At 37.6% G+C, this 25,420-nt stretch overlaps 1 pseudogene; it reads right to left on the reverse strand.

Moving 5' to 3' along the window:
• Positions 1–10,221: 10,221 nt before the first annotated feature.
• On the reverse strand, positions 10,222–18,090 carry LOC127696719 (UDP-glucuronosyltransferase 2B1-like; annotated as a pseudogene).
• Positions 18,091–25,420: the final 7,330 nt, after the last annotated feature.

Genomic DNA, 25,420 nt, shown 5'->3' on the forward strand with positions numbered 1-25,420 from the left:
TTTGTGATTGGGTTACCTCACTCAGGGTGACACTTTCTAGTTCCAACTATTTGCCTAAAAATTTCATGAATTCATTATTTTTAATAGCTGAATAGTACTCCATTGTGTGTGTGTGTGTGTATATATATATATATATATATATATATATATATATATATATATATACACATACATATATATACATCACAGTCTCTGTATCCATTCCTCTGTTGAAGGACATCTGGGTTCTTTCCAGAATCTGGCTTTTATAAGTAAGGCAGCTATGAACATAGTAGAGCATGTGTCCTTATAACATGTAGGAACATCTTCTGGACATATGCCCAGAAGTGATATAGCTGGGTCCACAGGTAGTACTATGTCTAATTTTCTGAGGAATCACCAACCTGATTTCCAGAGTGTTTTTCCCAGTTTGTAATCCCACCAACAATGGAGAAGTGTTCCTTTTTCCCCATATCCTCTCCAGGATCTGCTGTCCCCTAAGTTTTTGATCTTAGCTATTCTGACTGGTGTGAGGTGGAATCTAGTGTTGTTTTGATTAGCATTTCCCTGATAACTAAGGATGCTGAACATTTACTTAGGTACTTTAGAGCCATTCAAGTTTCCTCAATTGAGAATTCCTTGTTTAGTTCTGTACACCAATTTTTAATAGGGTTATTTGACTCTCTGGGGACTAACTTTTTGAGTTCTTTGTATACAAGGGATATTAAATCTCTATCAGCTGTAGAGTTAATAAAGATCTTTTCACAATTTGTTGCTTGCCCTTTTGTCCTATTTCCTTACAGAAGCTCTGCAGTTTTATGAGGTTCCATTTATCAATTCTTCTTCAAATCTTGAGCATAAGCCATTGGTGTTCTGTTCAAATCATAGGTGTGGGGGTTAATTTCTGGGTCATCAATTCTATTCCATTGATATTCCTGCCTGTCTCTGTACCAATACCATAGAGTTTTATCACTATTGTTCTGTAGTAGAGCTTGATGTCAGGGACAGTTATTCCCCCAGCTAAAAGTCCTTCAAGATAAAACACAAAGATTTCTTACAGAATTACAGAAAAACAATCAAGCAGGCTAAGGAAATTAACAAAATTATCCAGGATCTAAAAATGCAGCTACAACAAATAATGAAGTCAAAAGGGAGACAACTCTGGAGTTTGAAAACCTAGAAAAGAGGTCAGAAGTCACAGATGCAAGCATCAACACAAAATGAAGGAGATTCAATAGAGGATCTCAGGTACATACCATAGAAAACATGGACAGAACAGTCAAACACAAAAAGCAAAATGCTCCTAACCCAACAAATCCAGAAAATCCAGGACACAATGAGAAGACCAAATCTTAGGATAATAGGTATAGAAGAGAGTGAAGATACCCAATTTAAAGGGCCAGTAAATATCTTCAACAAAATTATAGAAGAAAACTTCCCTAACCTAAATAAAGAGATGCCAATGAACATACATGAAGCCTACAGAACTTCAAATACATTGGACCAGAAAAAATTCCTCTTGTCACATACTGATCAAAACACCAAATGCAATAAACAAAAAAAAATATTAAAAGATGTAAGGTAAAAGTCAAGTAACATATAAAGGCAGGATTATCAGAATTACACCAGACCTCTTACCAGAGACTAGGAAAGCTAGAAGGTTCAGGGAAGATGTCATACAAACCCTAAGATGACACAAATGCCAGCTCAGGCTAGTATACCCAGAAAAACTCTCAATTACTATAGACATAGAAAACAAGATATTCCATTGACAAAAACAAATTTACATGATATCTTTCTACAAATCCAGTTCTACAATGGATAATAGGTGGAAAACAGCAATACAAGGAGGGAAACTACACTCTAGAAAAAGCTAGAAAGCAATCTTTCAACAAACCCACACAAACATAATTTCACCTCTAAGAACAAAATTAACAGGAATTAAAAACTTTTCCTTAATATTTATTTTTTTTATTTTTATTTTATTTTATTTTATTCGATATATTTTTATTTACATTTCAAATGATTTCCCCTTTTCTAGCCCCCCACTCCCGAAAGTCCCATAACCCCCTTCTCTTCTCCTGTCCTCCCACCCACCCCTTCCCAGTTCCCCGTTCTGGATTTGCCGAATACTGCTTCATTGGGTCTTTCCAGAACAGGGGCCACTCCTCCTTTCTTCTTGTACCTCATTTGATGTGTGGATTATGTTTTGGGTATTCCAGTTCTCTAGGTTAATATCCACTTATTAGTGAGTGTGTACCATGATTCACATTTTGAGTCTGGGTTACCTCACTTAGTATGATGTTCTCTAGCTCCATCCATTTGCATAAGAATTTCATGAATTCATTGTTTCTAATGGCTGAATAGTACTCCATTGTGTAGATATACCACATTTTTTGCATCCACTCTTCTGTTGAGGGATACCTGGGTTCTTTCCAGCATCTGGCAATTATAAATAGGGCTGCTATGAACATAGTAGAGCATGTATCCTTATTACATGGTGGGGAATCCTCTGGGTATATGCACAGGAGTGGTATAGCAGGATCTTCTGGAAGTGAGGTGCCCAGTTTTCAGAGGAGCCACCAGACTGATTTCCAGAGTGGTCGTACCAATTTGCAACCCCACCAGCAGTGGAGGAGTGTTCCTCTTTCTCCACATCCTCTCCAACACCTGCTGTCTCCTGAATTTTTAATCTTAGCCATTCTGACTGGTGTAAGATGAAATCTCAGGGTTGTTTTGATTTGCATTTCCCTAATGACTAATGAAGTTGAGCATTTTTTAAGATGCTTCTCCGCCATCCGAAGTTCATCAGGTGAGAATTCTTTGTTTAACTCTGTACCCCATTTTTAATAGGGTTGTTTGGTTTTCTGGAGTCTAACTTCTTGAGTTCTTTATATATATTGGATATTAGCCCTCTATCTGATGTAGGATTGGTGAAGATCTTTTCCCAATTTGTTGGTTGCCAGTTTGTCCTTTGGATGGTGTCCTTTGCCTTACAGAAACTTTTTAATTTTATGAGGTCCCATTTTTCAATTCTTGATCTTAGAGCATATGCTATTGGTGTTCTGTTCAGAAACTTTCTCCCTGTACCGATGTCCTCAAGGGTCTTCCACAGTTTCTTTTCTATTAGCTTCAGAGTGTCTGGCTTTATGTGGAGGTCCTTGATTCATTTGGATTTGAGCTTAGTACAAGGAGACAAGGATGGATCAATTCGCATTCTTCTGCATGCTAACCTCCAGTTGAACCAGCACCATTTGTTGAAAAAGCTATCTTTTTTCCATTGGATGTTTTCTGCCCCTTTGTCGAGGATCAAGTGGCCATAGGTGTGTGGGTTCATTTCTGGATCTTCAATCCTGTTCCATTGATCCTCCTGCCTGTCACTGTACCAATACCATGCAGTTTTTAACACTATTGCTCTGTAGTATTGCTTGAGGTCAGGGATACTGATTCCCGCAGAATTTCTTTTGTTGCTGAGAATAGTTTTAGCTATCCTGGGTTTTTTGTTATTCCAGATGAATTTGATAATTGCTCTTTTTAACTCTGTGAAGAATTGAGTTGGGATTTTGATGGGTATTGCATTGAATCTGTAGATTGCTTTTGGCAAAATGGCGATTTTAACTATATTGATTCTACCGATCCATGAACATGGGAGGTTTTCCCATTTTTTGAGGTCTTCTTCCATTTCCTTCTTCAGAGTCTTGAAGTTCTTGTCATACAGATCTTTCACATGTTTGGTAAGAGTCACCCCAAGATACTTTATACTGTTTGTGGCTATTGTGAAGGGGTTCATTTCCCTAATTTCTTTCTCAGCCTGCTTATCCTTTGAGTATAGGAAGGCCACTGATTTGCTTGAGTTGATTTTATAACCTGCCACTTTGCTGAAGTTGTTTATCAGCTGTAGGAGTTCTCTAGTGGAGTTTTTTGGGTCACTCAGGTAGACTATCATGTCGTCTGCAAATAATGATAGTTTGACTTCTTCCTTTCCAATTTGTATCCCTTTGACCTCCTTATGTTGTCGAATTGCCCGAGCTAGTACCTCAAGTACAATATTGAAAAGATAAGGAGAAAGGGGGCAGCCATGTCTAGTCCCTGATTTTAGTGGGATTGCTTCAAGTTTCTCTCCATTTAGTTTGATGCTGGCTACCGGTTTGCTATATATTGCTTTTACTATGTTTAGGTATGGGCCTTGAATTCCTGTTCTTTCCAAGACTTTAAGCATGAAAGGATGCTGATTTTTGTCAAATGCTTTTTCAGCATCCAATGAAATGACCATGTGGTTTTTTTTTTCTTTGAGTTTGTTTATGTAGTGGATTGCATTGATGGATTTCCGTATATTGAACCAACCCAGCATTCCCAGGATAAAGCCTACTTGATCATGGTGGATGATCATTTCGATGTGTTCTTGGATTCGGTTGGTAAGAATTTTATTGAGTATTTTTGCATCGATATTCATAAGGGAAATTGGTCTGAAATTCTCTTTCTTTGTTAGATCTTTGTGTGGTTTTGGTATCAGCGTAATTGTGGCTTCGTAGAAGGAATTGGGTAGTGTTCCTTCTGTTTCTATTTTGTGGAATAGTTTGAAGAGTATTGGTGTTAAGTCTTCTTTGAAGGTCTGATAGAATTCTGCACTGAAACCATCTGGTCCTGTGCTTTTTTTGGTTGGAAGACTTTCTATGACTCCTTCTATTTCTTTAGGCGTTATGGGACTGTTTAGATGATCTATTTGGTCCTGATTTAATTATGGTATTTGGTATCTGTCAAGGAAATTGTCCATTTCCTCCAGATTTTCCAGTTGTGTTGAGTATAGGCTTTTGTAGTAGGATCTGATGATTTTTTGGATTTCCTCAGTTTCCGTTGTTATATCTCCCTTTTCATTTCTAAGTTTGTTAATTTGTATACTTTCTCTGTGCCCTTTGGTCAGTATGGCTAAGGGTTTATCTATCTTGTTGATTTTCTCAAAGAACCAGCTCCTGGATTCATTGATTCTTTGTACGGTTCTCTTTGTTTCCAATTGATTGATTTCAGCCCTGAGTTTGATGATTTCCTGTCTTCTACTCCTCCTGGGTGAATTGGCTTCTTTTTGTTCCAGGACTTTCAGGTGTGTCGTTAAGCTGCTAGTGTATGCTCTCTTCATTTTCTTTTTGGAGGCACTCAGGGTATGAGTTTTCCTCTTAGCACTGCTTTCATTGTGTCCCAAAGATTTGGGTATGTTGTGTCTTCATTTTCATTTAATTTGAAAAAGTCTCTGATTTCTTTCTTTATTTCTTCTTTGGCCAAGGTGTCATTGAGTAGAGTATTATTCAGTCTCCATGTGTATGTGGGATTTCTGTTGTTTTTGTTGCTATTGAAAACCACTCTTACACCATAGTGATCTGATAGGAGGCATGGGATTAGTTCGATCATCTTATATTTGTTGAGGTCTGCCTTGTGACCAATTATATGGTCGATTTTGGAGAAGGTACCATGAGGTGCTGAGAAAAAGGTATATTCTTTAGCTTTAGGGTGAAATGTTCTATAAATATCAGTCAAATCCAATTGGTCCAAAGCTTCAATTAGCTTTACTGTGTCCCTGTTTAGTTTCTGTTTTCCCGATCGGTCCATTGAGGAGAGTGGAGTGTTGAAGTCACCCACAATTATTGTGTTAGGTGTAATGTGTGCTTTGAGCTTTAGTAAAGTTTCTTTTACAAATGAGGGTGACCTTGCATTTGGCGCATAGATGTTTAGAATTGAAAGTTCTTCCTGGTGGATTTTTCCTTTGACCAGCAAGAAGTGTTCTTCTGTGTCTCTTTTGATGACTTTAGGTTGAAAGTCAATTTTATCTGATATTAGAATGGCTACTCCTGCTCGTTTCCTGTGACCATTGGCTTGTAAGATTGTCTTCCATCCTTTTACTCTACGGTATTTTTTATCTTTGACACTGAGGTGTGTCTCCTGTATGCAGCAAATTGTAGAGTCCTGTTTCCTTATCCAGTCTGTTAGACTATGTCTTTATATTGGGGAATTGAGACCATTGATATTAAGAGATATTAAGGAATAGTGATTATTACTTCCTGTTATTTTTGATGTTCTTTTTATATTTGAGCGGTTATCTTCTTTTGGGTTTGATGAAGGAAGGTAACTATCTTGCTTCCTTGTAGTTTCCCTCCTTGTATTGCAGTTTTCCTCCTATTATTCTGTGCAGAGCTGGGTTTGTGGAAAGATCTTGTGTAAATTTGGTTCTATCATGGAATACCTTGGTTTCTCCATCTATGGTGAATGAGAGTTTTGCTGGGTATAGTAGCCTTGGCTGACATTTGTGTTCTCTTAGAGTCTGCATGATATCTGCCCAGGATCTTCTAGCTTTCATGGTCTCTGGTGAGAAGTCTGGTGTGATTCTGATAGGTCTTCCTTTATATGTTACTTGGTCTTTATCTCTTACTGCCTTTAACATTTTTTCTTTGTTTAATCCATTTGGGGTTTTGGTTATTATGTGACAGGAGGTATTTCTGCTCAGGTCCAGTCTGTTTGGAGTTCTGTAGGCTTCTTGTATATTCATAGGCATCTCTCTCTTTAAGTTAGGAAAGTTTTCTTCCATAATTTTGTTGAAGATATTTGCTGGCCCTTTAAGTTGTAAATCTTCACTCTCATCTATACCTATAATCCTCAGGTTTGGTCTTCTCATTGTATCCTGGATTTCCTGGATGTTCTGGGATACAAGCTTTTTGCATTTTGCATTTTCTTTGACTGTTGAGTCAATGGTTTCTATGGTATCTTCAGCATCTGAGATTCTTTCTTCCATCTCTTGTATTCTGTTGTTTATATTTGCATCTATGGCCCCTGATTTCTTCTCAAGGTTTTCTATCTCCAAAGTTGTCTCCCTTTGTGATTTCTTAGTTGTTTCCTCTTCTGTTTTTAGATCCAGGATGGTTTTGCTCAGTTCCATCATTTGTTTGTTTGTGTTTTCCTGTAATTCTTTAAGATATTTTTGTGTTTTCTCTTTCATGACTTCTGCCTGTTGATTCAAGTTCTCCTGCATCCTGCATTTCTTTAAGTTTTTTTTTTTTTTTTTTGCTTTTCTTCTTTATTGGCTTCTATCTCGTGGGCCTTATTCTCCTGCATTTCTTTAAGTGATTTTTGTGTTTCCATTATATGGGTTTCTAGCTTATTCATGTTCCCCTGTATTTCTTTAAGAGATTCATTCATGTCCTTTTTGTGTTCTTCTAGCAGCATCATGACCAGTGATTTTAAATCCAAATCTTGTTTCTTTGGTGTGTTGGCATAACCAGGACTTGCTGATGTTGGAGTGTTTGGTTCAGATGCTGCCATATTGCCTAGATTTCGGTTAGTAGCGTTCCTGAGTTTGCCCTTTGGCATCTTTTTCTCTGGAGCTAGTTGGTCTTGTCTCTGGCTGGTGTTTCAGCCTCCTGAGAGGCTCTAGGTCTATTTCTGCAACACTGGATGGCAGGGTTTCCCCTGTTGCAGATTGCTGATGTGCTGTCCTCCTCTTGGGTGCCCTTGGAGCCCTAGTGTTCTTTGCCCCTGATTGTGTCTGTGAACCAGATGGTGCCCTTTTGCTCCTTCAGGGAGTGCTGAGGCTGTATGCTGCAGGGACCTTTACTGCGTGCTGATCACTCTGCTGGGCAGGGGAACTCCCAACCGGGTTGGTGCACACAAGGCTAGCCTAGCTGCTCGGGCTCTGAGTCTAGGCAAAAGCCTGGCAGGCCAATGTCTGAGCAAAGTTCCCCTCAGCTGTGAGTGTTAATTGGGTCTGTCAGGTGGCTAGGAAGATGGCGAGTATGTGCTCCCTGAGAGTGCTGGGAGAGTTTGCTGGGCAACTCCTGGCTGGGCCTTCCGAGCAGTCCAGGGCCTGGGTGCAGTCCAGTGCTTAGACCCCTGCTGTGTCCGCCTCGGGCTATGCCTGTTAGCTGGTTTGGTTTTGCCTGCTAGGACTCTCTGGCTTCCCGTAGGCAAAATGGCAGCGCGCGCACTGGCCCGGGCAAACAACCTCCTGGCCGGGTTTGCACCCCGGTGCCCCCACCCCCCGACCAGCCCAGGGCCTGGGTGCAGGCCAACGCCCGTTGGGCTTAGACCCCCACGATGCTGGTCTCGGGTTATATTTGCATACCTCAGTCTGTCTGATTTCTCTGGCATCCGAGAACCAATATGGAGGCCTTGTAACTGACTGGCGGGAGGCAGAGTTCTGATGTGGCTTCTGTATGGTGAAAGGTGCCATAAATCCGCCGCTGCTTGCAGCCTGGCAATGGCCAGTGGTCGTGGGCGCAGGGTCTGCCTGGACCCTGTCAGCTTGGTTCTACTACTGACAGCCCTTCCTCTGGATCAGCCGCTGCTGCTGTTGCTGCTGCCACTGCTGCTCTTCCCTTCCTTAATATGTCTTAATATGAAATTTAATATTACCAAAATATCCTAATTGATTGAATTTCAAATATATGAAGAATTGGAAATTTCTTGGCTGTCACCCTGTGGTCTCTCTAATTTGTTAATTGGAGAAATAGATGCAGTATTGTACACTCCATATATACTTTCTGTTTGTTTGTACATGAGGGTGTCTTGCTGTGTACCACATAATGGTCTTAAAATCATGCTTCTCCTTTCTTAGACTCTTTCTTAGTAGGATTGTTTATTTGATGTTTTTACTCTATGCTATGGTTTTCAGAAAATCGTATATATTTCAAAATTACTTCTACAGACAGAACCATTGTTCATTGAATTAGTTGATGAATGATGTCATGGATAGACCATCTTAATATACACACCAATTTTTAAATGAATGTAACCTGTTCCTTGTGGGATGAGAATGATAACAACCACTCAAGTCAAATATCTTTGACCATAGCAGAAAATCTGTATCCAAATAATTGTGCCTACACTTTATTCCTTGGTACAGCAGAACTGTCAACTCTTAGCTTAGCTACTATGCTGATAAAATCTTTGAGGATGTGAGGGTCATTGAAATACAGCCTTATTAAAGTAAAATGCAATATCTAAAAATTGTTCTTATTTTGGGTTTTACCACAGTAAAAGCCAAGATTTTAAGCTCTACTAAAAATAAACAAACAAAAAGATTTTATCTTTTTATATTCATCTAATAACACGTCAATAATTTTTATGTCAGTTATAAAAATATATATTGTGTTGAATATAATAAACACTTAAAATTTAAAAAAGAATCCTGTTAATGAACTCAATGAACTCAGGAAAATATTCGTATCAGTGAGTTAAATTAAGTTATGTAGGGTACTAGAGTGATTTGTCATTGGGTGAAGTGCTTACCAAGAAACCATGAGAATGTGAGTTTGAATCCCAGTACCCATATAAAAAGTTGAGGGTTCTAGAATAGCATGTCCAGCTTTAGTACTGAGTTACATAAATAGGTTAATACTGAGGATGCTAACCTATTAAAATGGTGAGATTCATGTTCAATAAGAGACAGTCTCAAAAAATATGTAGAAGATTGAGAGTAGGGCATCTTATTTTAATCTTGGCCTGGAGGAGCTATAACAAAGACAGGAAACATCCCCATCACCATCACATCTAAGTCACACACACACACACACACACACACACACACACACACACACACACCACAAACCTACACACAATTGCATGAACACTCAAATGACAAAAAGTAAGCAGGGGGATGGGGGATGGGATAGGGGGGGTTTGGAGCAGTATTGAGGAAAGTGGATAACATTTGAAATGTAAACAAAGCAAATATTAAAAAAAACAAAACCCAAAAACAAAAAACAAAAAAAAAAACCCAGATGTTCTTGTTAACAGATTTCCCAGATATTTTAGCACATCTTATCTTTTTACATTTTCAAGTGGAATAATAAGACCGATTTTATGTACCACATCCTGATTCATGTCATATACACATTATAGCTCTTTTCTTTGGAGGTGAATAACAGGATGTCATCCATGTAATGTGTACTATAAGCCCACGGGAAGGCCTGCCTCACTGGCTCTTAAACATTTCCTACATAGTATTGACACATAATAGTGGATTTTTGCTATGACTTGAGGTAATACAGTCAATTAATATCAAAGCTGGGGTTCATTAGGATTGGGCAAAGTAACAGAAGATGTTATATATACCTTATAATAAAGATGTACATATAGTGTAAAATCAGTTTTTCAAATCCAAAACAATTGAAGGCCAATCTTTAGCAAAAGCTGTCAGTGTAGATTCAGGCTGTAAAGTTCCTATTGACCACATGGTGGCATTAAGATCTCATAAGTTAATCAACTGTCTCCATTTACCCTGTTACTTTTTAACTACAAAAACAAGAGAATTCCATGGAGAAAAGGGACAGATTTATATTCCTATTCTCCAACTGTCATCTGACTACTGGTAAGGAGTCTATAATTTTCCTTTAGAACTGGGCCTTTGAGATGTTCAGATAAACTAAATTTTTATGTAACTTTTGGTTACAATGAAATACCCAATCCACGCTTATGATATTTTTCAGGTGAGAATAGAGGTTGCATAATCCTTTTTAACACTTAAACTCTTAACCTACTCCTTTTCCTTTTTGATATCCCACATTTTTTATTAGCAATTGAGATTCTGAACAATATGAAGTTTTAGAGTTATATACATGCATTAAATTTAGGTTGAAAGACTTTTCACCAAATAGTAATCAGAATATGAGTTACAGAAGGCTAAGTGATTTCCATTATGCCATCTTGAACTACATAGTGTAATTTTGTTTAGTCTTATTAGAATTCATAATTCTTAACTACATCAGAGATGAACTTACTTCTATAAAATGCCATTCAGATAGCCACTATTCAATGGCTAAAACAGAAAAACTATTTGCCACTTAAAAGGACATTGAAGAGGTAAAATGGCAATACTTTAGGACAAGGAATATCAAAAGCAGAACTTGCTTGAGTAGTAGCTTATAACAAAAGAATAGACTGGTTACAATCTGAAGCTAACATAAATGCTATTGTTTTTATATTTAAACTCTTACATTGTAGAGCCTTTAGAGTTCCCTCATCATGTTTCTCCATCATTGACTCATATTGCTATGTTGCCATATAGTCATATTTAAATCAGCATCCCTTAGCCCAATGTTTTATATCTATCATATAGGGCATATGGATTCTGAGCATTTAGTTGTTCTAAAGACAATTATAATTCACCTTTAAGTGGCCACTTGACTAGCACCCATTTTTAGACAGCAAAGATTCCTATAGCAGCTAATTTTGCTCTGTGATAATAAGTTCCTACATATTTTCATAACTTCAGAGAATGCATAAGATTTTCTCTCTTTGTGGCATTATTAATTCTTGACAATATTTATTGTTTTAATCAAAAGTAACAGTCTTATAAGTACTCTTGAATTTGTTCCCACTTACTTGTTCTTCAATAACGTCTTTGAATTTTCCTACAAAATTACCATAAGGCTCTAAGAGACCTTATATATTCTGTATCTAACTATACCCAAAGTCAGATTCCTTATCAATTTTTATGCAGGCAGCTATAGCTACATACCTAACATTCAAGGGGCTGAGGAAGGTATATTATACAACTGATAATCTGTTGATGCTCATCTACCAATGCCTATCAGCATTTCATTGTGACATTCCTAAAATTATCTCTCATTTTTAGTTGGCAAAGATTTTTATGGACTTTATCTGAAAGCCAGATTTACAACTAAAGAGATTGGAAAGGACTAAAAACCACTTTAGTGTGGAAAGCCGCGGCTGTATTCGCCATTACGAGATGGCACCGGCTTCCACTGTGCCAGCTCCGCTTTCTTAGTGGACAAGCTATCTGCACAAGTGCAAGAGTATCTTCATGCCAAATCTCTGCCTGTCCCGGGGCATTCGAATGAGGTCATGAGTAAACAGCCAATCAGGTGTGTACACGCCACGCCAAGGGGTATATAAACAGCGTCCATCTTGGGCGCGGGGTCTTACTCCACGAAAAGCATCAATAAAGGCTTGGCTGCAGAAGGATCCTAGTGTCCTGCGTGCGTTCTTGCTGGCGAGACAAAAAGCGCGGGACACGTTAGCAATTCCATGAAACATATGGCAATCATTGTGCATTATTCCTCCCGTGAAAATGATATTCATTACTATATAGAACACTAGGTCCTTCTTAAAGTCTTTCATAATAGCCATGTCTAATTCCTGCATAATCATTTTGATTTTATTGAAATTTTATGAGAAGCAGAAAGTGCAGCAAATGAGGCCATGGAGGAATGGATCAATGAATGCCTTTTCACTGCCATACCTTAGCTTGCCTAGGTTGTAAAGTTAGCCTTTTCATAGGCTTTCCTAAATCCTCATTGAAAAGTGGAGAAATCTAAGATTAGATTGTAAATCAAATTCTTTATCCCATGCTATAGGTTCATCTTAGGCAATGTACCATACACATTTGATGGCTCCAATAATGTCACTGAGGAATTGATTACCTGGATAGTTATTAATGACACTACTTTCTACTTTTGAATTTGCCCATATGTTAACAATTTTAAAGTATGTCCATCATGTTTATAGTCAAGAAAGGACTTGGCCATCAGTTCCTGTTGATTATTAACCTCTTTTTCTTCTTTAAGTATAGCTAATAGTCTCTATCAATGACAAAGTGACCAAAGAGGGAATCCTTTCCCTCTTGTTTATATGCTTATTGCTTGTTAGCAATATTCATTCAGATTATCTCATACTTCTTCATTTAAGTGAAATATTAGGCAAACTATGGATTATAATCACAAGCAATTTGAAATCAATCTAGTAGTTGTGACTGATATCTGTGCTCATCTTTTCATTAAAAAAATTATGCATAAGTTCAAAGCATAGCTTTCTCAAGTTCCTTCCTTATTAATTTTATATTGAGTGTCCTCAATATCTTGTTATAAAGCCAACATTAGGTCCCCAATCAGCTTGTTATAGCTCCGGAGACTGTGATACTTGGAAAAATGGAGCTGATAAGTGAGGCAGACTAAAATCTCATGAAATATCCACCTTTATTTAGAGCATCAGACAATGAATTGTTCAAAGGTCCATATAAATAAAGATCACATGAATTCAAGGTGTATCAAATCACAAGGACAAGACATGAATGACAAAACCATGTATTTATATATAGGCATATGAAGGACAGTTTAAATAGTACTTAATAACAATAGCAAGCAATGGATAATGATACATACTATATATGTGATTTTGGATCTGACTTACTTCACTCAGGACGATATTTTCCTAGTTCTGTCCAATTGCCTGCAAATTTTGCGAAGCATCATTTTTAATAGCTGAATAGTACTCAATTGTGTAAATGGACCATTCTATATCTATTGTTCCATTGAGGAAAATCTGGGTTATTTCCAGCTTTGGCTCTTATAAATAAAGTTGTTATGAACATAATGAATCATGTGTCCTTATCATATATTAGAGCATCTTTTGGGTATATGGACAGTAGTGGTATAGCTGGGTCTTCTGATAGAACTATTTCCAATTTTCTAAACAATTGTCAGATTGATTTCCAAAGAGGTTTTTACCAGATTGCAGTCCAACCAGAAATGGTGGACTGTTCCTCTTTCTCCACATCCTCACAAGCATCTTCTCTCACCTATGTTTTTGATCTTAGCTATACTGATTGATGTTAGGTAGAATCTCAGGGTCATTTTGATTTCCATTTCTCTGATGACTAATGATGTTGCCCATTTCTTTAAGTACTTCTTAGCTATCAGAGATTCCTCAGTTGAGAATTCTTTGTTTAGCTTTGAACCCCATTTTTAATAGCGTTATTTGGTTTTCTGGATTCTAAGTCCTTGTGTTGTTTGTATATTTTGTATATTAGCTCTGCATTGGATGTAGGGTTAGGGTGTTTTAGGTGTGTTGGGGTATCCAGGGCTTGCTGTGTTGGGTGAACTGGATTCTGAGCTTGCAGAGTAGCATTGATTTTGTTGCTTATGATCCTGTGCTTGTCTCTCACCATCTGGTTATCTCTGGTGTTAACTGGCTTGCTGTCTCTGATTGGAGCCTGTCCTACAGTGAGCCTGGTTATTATGGAACTCATTTTGTCAGGCTGTCTCTTGGAAAGTGGGGAGAGGAGGTCTAGAAAGCCTGATCTATAAGCCTGGTTATGGTGGACCTCTTGAAACTCAAGCAGTTTCTGGATCTGGGTGGGAGGCTCTGAGCACCCAATCTGCTCCTGGGCCTAGTTGCACATTGCAATGTCCTGCATCCTCTGGGTTCATGGTCTGGTATCCCAGTTAGGCTAGATATTTGGGGGGTTCTCAACTATGATCCTGGTTGTACCCTCCAATATAGAATTAGTTTAGATGTTCTTCAACTGATATGTGTAACAAAGTGTTGGTAAATATGCATAATTGTGTTTTGCTCAAATGGAAAAAATTATTATTATTAAATAACTTAGGAAAATAGGTATAGTTTAGAGGGTAGAAGATTAAGCAATAATCATATATATATTCTTATATATATATATAGTGAAACCAAACATCTGGAAATAGTGGTGAAGAATTTTTTCCATGAAAAAGGAAAAATAATTCATGAAGGAAATCAATATAGGGTTACCTTAGGCAGTGGTTTGGCAGGTTTTCAATGGAGCCCTCCAACAAAGTCAAAATTAGGCAAGAAAGGGGCAGGAAATTCCAAGCCCCTAAAGGTTCAGATGAGCCATATGTCTGCCTTCCCGCATCATCTCAGTTAATGTTGTGGGTCTCTCTGTACCCCAAAACATGTAAAATACACAATGGTGAAAGCAGTTTGTCTAGAATATAGCATGAGATTTCAGATAGTGAGTTGAGGTCACATAGGCAATTTAAAATGTTCCAATTATGATTTCTGATATTATTGTATTGATATTGCTATTAAAGGTATGAAAATTACATTGATTTCCAAAGTTACACCCATAAATTTGAAACATTTGACTCATTCAGAGAAGCTTGAAAATGCTTGTAAAAACAGCTTTCATAGATTACTTAATCGATTTATACATTTTAGCAGCTATTCTCTTGATTTCTGATTCTTGCACTGTGATAATTGGTAACGTTTGACTAAGTTTCTTTTATCACTGCTGTACTATGTCCATCACAGGAGACTATTACTAACTTAGTTGTATATGTCAAAGTTATAACTGTATATTTCCATAAGCAGTTAACATTTAAACTTTGTCTCCTATTAATTTAAGAAATATTTAATTTAATGGAAAGTTTTTTAAAAAATTAATAAAAACTTGTGCATTTTGTAGCAAGATTTAAGGCTTTAAGACATAAGTATTAGGGATCTGAGAGATCTCACATTCTAAGAAAATCAAGTTGCCTTGACTGTTTCTGGTTCTAGTGATACTATTAAATTGTGAAAATCTTTCATGATATTCTTGATAAATTGTTTTTATTTATAAGCGAGAATCTTTTATAAGGGAATATTTTTCTTCAGTGTTCCACAGATAGTTGTGGGAGTAAATTATAAGTCTCTAGTGTTCTCATTTATAATCATTAAAGCACTCAATAAAACCTGGAGTTTCTTTTACTGAGACAAACATAGAGCAGATCAAATTATTACCAAGAGAAATTTTCCTTGACGCACTTTGCTTGTTGAGCAATTTCTGGAGTGTTCTAAATAGTTACTCTACAGTATTTTGTCTGGTTTTGAAGCTATTTGATTGTTTCATATTTTCACTTTATTTAGCTCACAATTAAGGATCTCATTCTATGTCTTTATTTTCACCTATTCACATTCACATTTAATAAAACATCCAGTTGGGATTTCACAGTAACAATGAAAGGCACAGTTTACCTAGAGCATCACAGTAAAACTGACTCCAGGACTTCTCACTAAATGTTTCAAAATAAAAGTCAAAATACAGCACCTGCAGCATATTCTTCACCCTTTCCACAAATGTCATGCAGTCACTTAATTGTGAAAGAACCACAGGGACATAGGAAGGAGGGAGAGGAAGCCCCCTGCTGTTCTTTTCATATGTGTATCCAGGACAGAAGTGGAGACTGTACACTAAAGTTGTCTTAAGCAGTTCTGCTAGCAACTCACCACAGGGACCCACAGCATCTGTGAGAATGACATCAAACTTAGATCCTTGTAGTTTTTTTCATAAGATTCTTGTTCCAAACTAATACTTTGCAGAAATTTTAAAACATCTAATTATTCACTGAAAATGTTTTGCATTTTTGAATAAAATGTCAAAAATGAAAGTTTTTGAAAATCATATGTCCATTCATCAATCCATTTCCCAAAAATATTTTCAAGATTGTCTTTAATCACAGGTACAGAGTAAACCTCAAAATTAATACAAGATTTATTGCTTAGCTCAATGAGACACAAGTACATTGACTTCATGACCTCTCTGGACAAGTTCATCAAGAAATATCTTTATATTTTCCAGTTCCACCCATTTGCCTAAGAATTCCATGAATTCATTGTTTTTAATAGCTGAGTAGTGTATATACCATATTTTCTGTATCCATTCCTCTGTTGAGGGACATCTAGATTCTTTCTAGCTTCTGGCTATTACAAATAGGGCTGCTATGAATACAGTGGAGCATGTGTCCTTATTACATGATGGAGAATCCTCTGGGTATATGCCCAGGAGTGGTATAACAGAGTCCACATGTAGTACCATGCCCAGTTTCCTAAGGAACCGCCCGACTGATTTCCAGAGTGGTTGTGTCATCCTAACCGAGCTAACCCAATCACAAAAGAACACTTACTGATAAGCGGATATTAGTCTAGAAGCTCAGAATACCCAAGACACAATTAACATATCAAATGATGTCCAAGAAGAAGGAAGTAGAGGCTCCTGGTCCTGGAAAGGCTAAATGCAGCAGTGTAGGGAAAAACCAGGATAGGGAGGTGGGGGGGGGGGTTGATTCGGGAACAGAGGGAGAGAAGAGAGCTTATGGGACTTTTGGAGAGGTGGGAACCAGGAAAGGGGAAATCATTTGAAATGTAAATAAAGAATATATCTAATAAAAAAACAATTATATTTATCCAATGACTGTATTCAGTGGGCGACACCATCACTTTCCCACAGGCTCCAGGTCTAAAGTAGCATATCAGCTGATACAACAGAAAAACTGAAGTCTGTTTCATATATATCTTGCTGAAAGGGAATGCTTTTGATATATTTCATTCTTCACTGATTTTCTTGCTTTTATGGAAGGTCTATTAATCCAGAAGTTAACATATAACTTCTAAACATATCACTGAATAGATGAGTCTAATGATGTAACATCCTATGTAAATACACTCATGGAACATGAACTTAAGGTTAACAAAGTTTGCCTTTTCCCCCCTGATATTACTGAGCTAAAATGGATTCACTTTTTATAAGCAAGTATTGTGTTTTAAATATAACATATTAGAGTATGTAAAGAGTCACAGATAAAAAGCTCAAATTTCTTAAGTGTGCTTAACATCCCAGTTCAGATCAAATAAGGATCTGGGTGAATCAGCATTTCTTAGGCCTTGCTGTTTTTTAAAAATTTTGATATGTATAATTCATTATGTTATGTTGCTTGGTTCATGAAATTGCATATTTCCTCCCAGAAGGTGGAGATGATCCTATAATGTTTAGGAAAGGAAGAAACCTTGCAATACTTCTCTTTTACAATATAATACACAGTTACTTGGGTCCTGGATATTCTTTGGTGGATATGTCTTCAAGTGTGTCCTGTTTAGATTTCGTGATGATAAAAATCATTATTAAAAGGAATGTGGAGAGCCTGGGGGCTCTTTCTGCTGAGAGTTGTAGTATATAATGAATGAAAGTAAGAGCAGGAATTCAAGGGAAGAACTTGGAGGTAGGGACTGAAGTAGAGGCCATAGAAGAACAATACTGATTTATTCTGAGGAATCACTCAGTTCTCTTTCTAGCATTCAGGACCTCCTTCCTAAGGATCCCAACAGTCGCGGTAAGATGGGTTTTGCTACAGTATTCGTAATCTGTTTTAAACATTTCATGTGCTAAGGTTCCCTTCTCTCAGATGGCATTTTCTTGTATCAAGTTAACTAAAAACTCACCAGTGTGAAATGACAAAGGAAACTCCAGTGACATACCTCTTCTCCTATTTCACCATGATGGAGTCCTTTAGCAGATGTATCTGCTTGTAGTGCTCCCATGCTCTTGTAAGTAACTCCTCCCCCATGCTCTTGCAAACAACTCAATAAATTCCTTGGCTCATTGTGTCACACCTGAGTGAAGTCACTAGTTTGGTCAATGATTTTCAGTTGTTGCTGTTGTGACTTTTCTTTGTTTCCTTTCTTCCTTTCTTCCTTTCTTCCTTTCTTCCTTTCTTCCTTTCTTCCTTTCTTCCTTTCTTCCTTTCTTCCTTTCTTTCCTTCCTTCCTTCCTTCTTTCTTTCTTTCTTTCTTTCTTTCTTTCTTTCTTTCTTTCTTTCTTTCTTTCTTTCTTTCTTTCTTTCTTTCTTTCTTTCTTTCTTTGTCAATTCATTAATAGACATTATGTATTTGTATTCTGAAGAGTGATAGATACAGATTAAAAATCAAAGTTTATTCTAGGATGGGCAGTTTGTGTGACTTTTGTAGATTATGTAAATCTAACTGTGACTCAGCTGCTGTCTTATAAAGATCTTCCTTTTATAACAATGGCATTACAACACACACATACAGTCATGCACATATACACAAATATACACATATACAAAAAACCAAATACACATACATAGGACATATGATGCTCTTTTCCTCAGTAGTCTCTAATTTGGAAGAAAAAAATGGAAAAAAAAAGGAAGACAAGATAGAAAAGATGTTTTGCTCTTCCATATACATGGTGGGGAACAAGCAAATTTTCCTCACTTCTACATTAATATGCCCATGGCTACTGACACTGTTTTAGACTTGTGTATGCCAGCAATACTAGGAGAGCATGCTTCAATGTCGACCTCCACTTTCTAGTATTCTGCCTCTTACAGTCAGGGCGATTTCTCTTTTTACCATATTCCATGTACTGTACATACAGGAACTGTGATATAAGTGTTTCTACTGGGAGAGAATTTTCTGACTTTTTGATATACACTCTGTGCCAGGCTGTGCTTTTCTGAGATGGATATTTGTTGTGAAGATTCTGATGAAGCATGGTAGCCATGATGTGATGATTTCAATAGGAAAGGACCCCAAAGACTCACATATTTGAATGCTTGAGCACCAGGGAATGGCACTATTAGAATTGTGAGGTTTTTTGGAGTAGGTTTGTACTTGTTGAAGGTTTTATTATCTGGGGGTGGGCTTTGGTGTTTCAAGTGCTCCAGACAGGCCCAGATTCTCTCTCTTTTCCTGCTACTTGTGAATCCAGATGTAGATCTGTCAGATAATCTCCAGCACCATGTCTGCCTGCAAGCTGCCATGCTTCCTGTTATGATGGCACTGGACTAAACTTCTCAACTATAAGAACTCTCAGTCAAATGCTTTCTGTTATAAGAGTTTCCATGGTCACAGTTTTATTTTAGAGCAATAGAATACTGACAAAGACCTCATAACCTATTAGATAAGATTTAGAATGTAATAAGGAAGTGTGCTGCTCTAGAAAAGTTAAAGTAGTAGATTTATTTCTAAGGTCAATGACGTCAGTAGCCCCAATACTGGCTATGAGTTCAATACAAATCATGCTTTTCCTCCAGCTCTGTGCTGGCTGCTCTTATGTCTACTTGACATACAAACCACAATTAACTGAAAGGAGAGAGCTTCAGGTGAAAAAAATACCTAGATAAGGTCAGACTCTGTGGTATTTTCTTAATTAGTGATTAATGGTCAGAGGGCCAAGCTATTTTGGGTGGTCCAATATTTGGGTAGTTGGTCCTATATTCTCTAAGAAAGCAGTCTGAGCTAGCCATGGGGAGCAGGCCAGGGAGCAGCACCAGTCAGTGGCCTCTTTATCAACTCTTGTCTCCAGGTTTCTGCCTTGTTGGAATTCCTGTTCTGACTTTTTTCAGTCATGATCACTGATATAGACATATGAGCTCAATAAACTATTTCTTCTCTACTTGCTTTTGAGCATGATGTTTCATTATAGCCATAGAAATCCTGACTAAGACCTCTTTACAAATGGTGGGTTAGGTAGTCCAAGTGTCTTCCCAAAATTCCCAAGGGCTACAGCTACAGCCTTTTTTTTTTTTGTTTTGTTTTGTTTTGTTTTGCCACTAAACGGCTGGAGGTTGGACCCTGTTCTGAAGATGTCAGGGAACCATGGAGTTGGCATTGCCTAGATGACTTGAATATTATGAATAATAGGCTTTTTCAGGTTAGAATCCAAGGCTCCTGGGGCATTGTGCCTCCCAGTTTCTGAGAGCTTGATGCCCTTCCTCATTCAGTGCAGCATTCACTTATGTCTCTTTGCATGTTCCTTCTATAGTGACGGAATCATGAAATCTTACATGACAATTTAGTCTTAGACATTAATCTTATAGCTAGCAACTATAATTGCATTGATCCTGTTAATGGCCATTATATTCTGTTTATAATAAAGGCATAAAATGTGTCACTGTTATCAATAAAATTGAAATATCTAAAGTTTTTCTGTGTACCCTCCAGTGGGCTCAGTTTTGTTCCTTTCAGCCATATTGTCTAACCATGACCCAAACTGTAAATGTGGGTGCTTACAGATGCTACCAGAAACAGGGACCTGAAATATGGTCAGAGGAGAGAGTTCAGAGGACCAATGGCCTCTCCTCTCATTGATATATGAAATGGTCATCTTCTGCTACATATGTAGCTGGAGCCATGTGTACTCCATGTACTCCATGTGTACTCGACTTGGTAGTTTAGTCCCTGGGAGCTCTGGGAGTACTAGTTGATACTTATTATTGTTCCTCCTGTAGTACTTCAAACCTCTTCAGCAACTTGTGTCCTCTCTTCAGCCCAAAACCTTGAAATACCCAAGATACAACTCACAGAGCACATGAAGCTCAAGAAGAAGAAAGGCCAAAGTGTCAATACTTTAATCCTTATTGGAAGGTGGATCAAATTACGCATGCCTCACAGCCAACCAATAGACTAAGCATAGTATCCCCAGTGGAGCAGCTAGAGAAAGCAATCAGAGAGGCCATTGGTCCTGTGAAGGCTTGATTCCCCAAAATAGAGGAATGTAAGCCAGGAAATTAGGAGGGGGTGAGCAAGTAGAGGGATTGAAGTGATAGGGGTTTTTTGAAGGGGTAATGAGGAAAGGGGATACTATTTGAAATGTAAATAAAGCAATTATGTAATAAAAAATAATGTGTCCATAACTTTTAAAACATTACCAGGTGAAGGCATGCATCATGGTGTTCAACAATAGTTCACACATTCTTCTGAGGCTTACTGAGAAATCAATTGTTTATTTTACTAGCATGGCATAAGTTATCAGATTAGGGGGAAAAGATGAACATCATAAAATTAGATAGGTGCATGACGAGCATTATCAAGATTTTGTTTCCTTTTCTTTTCCAGTCAGTCAGTCTCCTGATGGTTGATGGGGAGATTTACTTATTGCTAAGCAAGTGGTGTATGAGAATTCTAATGTAGAATACCATACTACCATCCAACTGGTTTGAAAAAATAGATTTTTTTTTTTTTACTTGCAACTGTCTCTGTGCTGATATTGGGCCTTTATATACTGAAGGGTTAACTCTGGCTCTGGTCCTCCAAGGGCAGTCATTCAACAAGGTAAAAAGAATCAAACTGCGACCAATAGCCCAAGTTCATGTCAAAAAATTCTTGCTACTGCTTTTAGGAGACCTAAAGCAAATAGTTTCCTCTTGCTTTTTATTATTATTTAATAAATTTAATTATTTAATAATCCTTTAACCTTTTTTCCAGTCCAGTCATTATCCACTTCCATTTGTCTTTTTTGTATTGTGCATTATATGAATAATATTCTGACTTCTGTTACAGAAAATAAAATGCTCAATGATCTGTTTGTTAAAGTAAAAATTGGATTACCCTTTTAAAATTGCAGGCATTAAATAAAAAAATTTAAAAATTTTATTATTAATGAATTTGGATGACTTAGCACTGACTTTTGGTATTATAAACCTCTACAAAACATTAAAAACTAACAATGAACAACTCTTCATACACTGGCATAAATTTTCAGAAAGTAACAGAGAACTTAGATGATTTTACTTGGATGTGGCCATCAGTAAACCCCTTCCTTCAGTCTGACTGTCATGGTTCCAGAAAATATTAAGGGACCTGCCATTGAAGAAGCATTGAAGCAGTGATCCCTTGCTTTATGTGTCAGCTTCCTGTGGTTCACCTCAGTAGTTTTCACTGGAGAATATTTCCATAGCACTGTGGTCATAGGGGCTGGAGATATTATTTTGACTTTTCTGTTTTCTTTCTGTTTAAATATTCTACTTACCTTCACTGGATTTCTTTGGGAGCTCCAGCCTTGGAGTTTGGGGGTTTTCCTAAAGCACAAAGTTCTGTTTAAGTCCCCAACCAAAGCACTCATTACATATTAAAAGCTTAATGACTGGGTCAGGCTTCCTTCTGGTGACATTCACCTAGGAAGTCTGTGCTAGAACTCTGTGGAAAGTGCCAGGTCTGCAAATGTAGGAATGTTTCTGGTGGGCTTGGAAAACAAGCAATAGCCATTGTAGGAGTTTGCAATACTTTCACACACTCTTTAAATTTTAATTAATTTTACATGTGTGAGTGTTTGGCCTCCATGAATGTCTATGTACCACTTGTGTCAGTTCCTGAGGAGGGCAGTTGAGGTCATAGAACCCCTGGGACTGTCATCTGAGAAGAGTGTGAGCCACTACATGAGAAATCCTGTGTCCTGTAAGACCAGTCCAAGCTTTTGACTTCTGAGCCATCTTTATAAGTTTCTCACTTTATCTGTTAATTAATGAAAATATACAATTAATAAACATGGACTAAGGTCTTGATTTCTCTGCTTATGAAGGTACTTGTCACCAACCCCATGACCTGAATCCAATCCTTCATAAATATGTGGAGGAAAGATAAAATCCATGTTGTAACATATCCTCTGTACATATGCTGTGGTATGTGTCAGCAGAACTGAAATAAACTTGTCACTATTTTGTGGCAACAGAAATGCTTCTGCCAGATTTTGCTGTTCTTTTCTGGTTCACCCTAAGGACAATGTAATCAAGAAGTTAGTCTAACCTTTATTGGTTTTTGTAAATCAGTACTCCTGGCTTTTGATGAGGTGTATATCTGGATGCCATAGAACTCTGATGACGTGGATACTGTCAAGTTTCATTCCTATCTCCTTTCTATTTCAACGTCAAAGCCACTTTGCTTTCACTCTCTTTCTTTTAGAAACATAAAGATAAAATAATGGAACTGAATTAAAATTCATCTGTCTGGTTAAAACAGATAAAAATTTTCTAGTAATATAAAATGTACATAGTATAGAACTCATAATTTCAAATGTTACAGTTGAATGTAAATCAATAGAATTGCAAAATTTTATTTTATTTGGCCAAACCAAGCTTTATTATTCTTAAAAATATTTTAATGTTTGTACAACAAAATAATTGTGGCAAATTTACAGTGTATGGAAAATGCTGGTGGCTAGAAAGTCCAGATAGCTTGAGGTTAGTATCTAGTGACACGTTATGTCTACATGTATAAATGGCAGAGAATTCACATATGAAACATATATGTGTAGAGGTGGCTAGTGTGTGGATTACTTCATATCAATTTACTATTACAGTAAGTACTGTACTCCTAATGATCTAAGGTACTCCTTGAAGATAGTTATTATTTTTTGAAATATTTTTATTTTTATTTTTATTTTATTTATTTACATTCCAGTTGATGTTCCTCCTTGGTCCCCCTTCCACAGTTCCTCATCTTATTCCTCCTTCTCTTTGCTGCCCAGAGGGTTCCCGCCCCCCACCCCCACCCCACCCCACACACACAACCAGGTCTTCCTGTTCCCTGGGGACTCAAGTATCTCCAGGATTAAGATCTTTGTCTCCCACTGAGAACAGACCACATAAACCTCACTATAACTGTTCCAGAGCCTCAGATCAGCCCACTTATGCTCCTGGTTGGTGGCTCAGTGTCTGGAAGCTACTTGGGGTCTCAGTTAGTTGAATTTTCCAGTCTTCCTATGGGGTCACTCTTCTTTTCAGCTTTCTCAATCCTTCCCCTACTTCAACCACAGGAGTTCACAAGATCAGGTCAATGTTTGGGTCTAAGTATCTGTCTCTGTCTCAGTCAGTGGTTGGTAGGGCCTCTCTGAGGACAGCCATGCCATGCACCCTTATGTTAGCACATCATAGAATCAGTAATAGTGCCAGACCTTGGTGCTCCAGGAGGAGCAGGATCCCTGTTTGGCTGGTTATTGGACTACCTTTCCTTCAGTCTCTCCCTCATTTCTGTCCCTGCAGTTGATTCAGGTCCTTTTGGGGTAGATATGAGTAACCTCATTCTGGAGGATATTTTCTAGATCTATCCATTTGCCTGCAAAATTCATGATGTTCTTGTTTTTAACAGCTGAATAGCATTCCACTATGTAAATGAACTACATTGTCTGTATCTTTTTTTTTTTTTTTGGTTAAGGGACATCTGGGTTGCTTCCCCCTTCTACTACAAAATAAAGCTGCTATTTGCATAAAGAATGTAGAACACTTGTCTTTATGGTATGGTGGGGATCTTTTGAGTAGATTCCCAAGACAGTTACAGAGATACACCAAGATATTTTATACTACTGGATAATATGAAGGGTTTTTGTTTCCCTAATTTCTTTCTCAGTCTGTTCAAGCCTTTCTAGGACCAGGGCTCTCTCCTTCCTTCATCCTGGGAATCATTTGATATGTAAATTGTCTTGGGTATTAAGAGCTTCTGAGGTAATATCCACTTATCAGTCACTGAATTCCATGTGTGTTCGATTATGAATGGGTTACTTCACTTAGAATGATATTTTCCAGTTCCAATCATTTGCCTAAGAATTTCATGAATTCACTGTTATTCATTGTGTAAATATACCACATTTTCTGTATCCATTCCTCCATTAAGAGACATCTGGGTTCTTTCTAGCTTCCAGCTATTATAAATAAGGCTGCTATGAACATAGTGGACCATGTGTCCTTATTGCATGCCAGGGAATCCTCTGGGTATATGTTCAGGAGTACTATAGCAGGGTCCTCCAGAAGTGTCATGCCAGATTTCTGAGGAACCGCCAGATTGATTTCCAGAGTGGTAATACCAGTTTACAATCCCACCAGCAGTGGAGGAGTATTCCTCTTTCTCCACATCCTCACCAACACCTGCTGTCTCCTGAGTTTTTAATCTTAGCCATTTTGAATGGTGTGAGGTGAAATCTCAGGGTTGATTTGATTTGCATTTCCCTAATGACTAATTATGTTGAACATTTCTTAAGGTGCTTCTCAGCCATCCAACGTTCTTCACGGGAAAATTCTTTGTTTAGCTCAGTACCCCACTTTGTAATAGGGTTATTTGGTTCTCTGGTGTCTAC

The sequence above is a fragment of the Apodemus sylvaticus genome, chromosome 11 (genome assembly GCF_947179515.1).
Source record: "Apodemus sylvaticus chromosome 11, mApoSyl1.1, whole genome shotgun sequence".
Lineage (NCBI taxonomy): Eukaryota > Metazoa > Chordata > Mammalia > Rodentia > Muridae > Apodemus > Apodemus sylvaticus.